Source organism: Anastrepha obliqua, chromosome 5, assembly GCF_027943255.1.
Source record: "Anastrepha obliqua isolate idAnaObli1 chromosome 5, idAnaObli1_1.0, whole genome shotgun sequence".
NCBI lineage: Eukaryota > Metazoa > Arthropoda > Insecta > Diptera > Tephritidae > Anastrepha > Anastrepha obliqua.
Genome location: NC_072896.1, coordinates 76,802,708 through 76,805,093, shown reverse-complemented (window position 1 = coordinate 76,805,093; position 2,386 = coordinate 76,802,708).

Sequence of the window (2,386 nt, the reverse complement as noted above, 5' to 3'; positions counted from 1 at the left end):
GATTATGTTGTGCAAATTATTTTGCGAATTATTTAAAATGTGTACACACATACACATATGCAGACCTGCCTATGGGAGAGTGCAAGTGCAGTAGAAATGCTCACACGTATTACATGAGCCTATCTCTGCAGAAAATTCGCGAGGTACCAACTAGTGCGCTTCTAGGCAGTTTAAAGCAATGCTATTAGTTCGCTAAATCAGACAGCCAGAACACAATATCAAGCCTTTCAGGCCCTACGGTTTTCAATGCTTTATTAAGCTAACAAATTGTATAGCGGCTGGGACGCTTGGCATGAAGTTCTAGCTTCAGTTACTAGTAAGCTTCATATGCGAATGCCTCTAAAGTATTATTAAGACTAATTTTCAGAAAGTTTCGAAATAGAATGGCAAAGCAAAAATTCACTTTATTGTATACCACTATAAGTATCTTAAAAAACATGAAATTCCCAATCCGAGGTGAGTACATTAGTAATATTTAGATGGATCATAAAAGAGCGAGAAAAAGGGTGCAGTTTAGTAAACTCTTCATCTTAGTAAACTCAAGTCTTAGATAAATGGCCTACCAATATATAAATTTAACTGATAGATTTGTTTATTGAGGGGGAATGTTCTCACCATGACTAGGTATGAGACTTCAATATGCATACTGGGGTTTGCACCATTACTTCAAAGTTACTTTCAAATATCCATATACCAAGGAGTTTCTTTATAACTCTTTTATTTTATTTATAATTCACACTTACACCCTTTTTCGATGTTTGGCCGAGCTTCTCCTTCTAGTTATGGTGTGCGTCTTGATGTTCCACAAGTGGAGGAACCTAAAGTTTTAAATCGACTCTAAACGACAGAGTATTTTTATATCAGAAGTTTTTTCATGGCAGAAATGCATTCGGAGATTTGTCATTGCCTGCCGAGGAACGATCGCTATAATAAAAACTGTTTCTGCCATTTTGTGGTTCACGCATGAAGACTTGAACCTGGGCACTTCCGAATGGTAGTCATGCACCAAATCATTCGGCTGCGATGGCCAGAACTCTTTAGTTCGTTCAAAACCCGAGTATGCTTCTGTTACATGCAACGTAAATTCATTTGCTTTGCACTCCAGTCGATAAAATTCGAAGAGCCACTTTCTTTCACGCTGTATGCTAATTAGTTTATGGTAAAAGCACTTGAAAGCAGAAAAAAGATGAAATAATCCAGTGTCTTATGTTCGTACACGAAGTATTCAGTGGTTCCATTCACTGTTCTGAACTTCTCGGTTTGTTTAATTTTTATATTCCCAGCACAGTTCTTCGTCTTCAAAATCCATTTTTTTTCTTCATGCGCTAATAGCCAATTATATTTCACATGCACCTATAACTAGAGCATTTTTGGAGTACAATAAAATCGCAAAAAAGTGGTTGCTCAACTCCAAGATCTGCTTTTAAACCATCCATTGACACTCAGCACTGTTAGTTTCCATTACCCTTTGATGTTATTAAATTGCATTTAAATTAGTTGTAAGTTAAATTGTATACCTCTAATCTGAAAGAAGAAAAATAAACATTAAATTGACCTAGCGTCCGCATGACACAAGGGTTGAAAAGTATCGGGCCGCCATTTGTGGTGAAGAACAACTCCACGTTCAGGCTTATAGTTAAGGGGGTAGTATGGTTAATTCGGTGTAAAACAAGCATATTTTTCGAAATTTTTTTTGTCGACACAGTTGATTTATTCAACATTTTAAAATTACTTCATTATAAAGTCATATTTAAAGAATATTGTGTGAAATTTTCATTGATTTTTATGAAGAAATGAGTTGGTGGCAGCGAATCTTCGCGGACGTATCATAAAAAAGTTTTATTGCGGTGTCCCTCAGAACTCATTACTGGATCAACTAAAATCAAAAAACCAAATTGATTTCATCAGCTAATAAAGTTTCGCAGGTAACAACGTCGAATTTTTATTATTATTTTTTTTTTTTAATTTTTTAAAGCGCTTTGAAGTCAAAACACCGATTTTTCATAAAAAAAACTTGAAAACTTTGTTGTTTTAAAATATGACAAAATTAAAAAAAAAAAAAACTCGACGTCATTACCTCGTGAATAAAGTAAAGAAACAAAAAAACCAAATTTGAAAAGAATCGGTGCAGTAGATATGAATCTACAGTGGACACCGACCGTAAAAAAGGCAAGTGTGAGAAAAACGCGTTTAAAGATTTTCGGCAGCGTGAAATCCGGTTGGAGAGGTAGATACTTAATCCTTTGTGTCTTTGTCAATTTTACTCTAATGCACTTCAAACTTTCACACAATAATCTTAAGATGTTATAGAATAATTTAAAAAAAAAAAAAAATGAAAAAAAAGTACCATACTACCCCCTTAATTCCAAATACATAACGCCTTTGA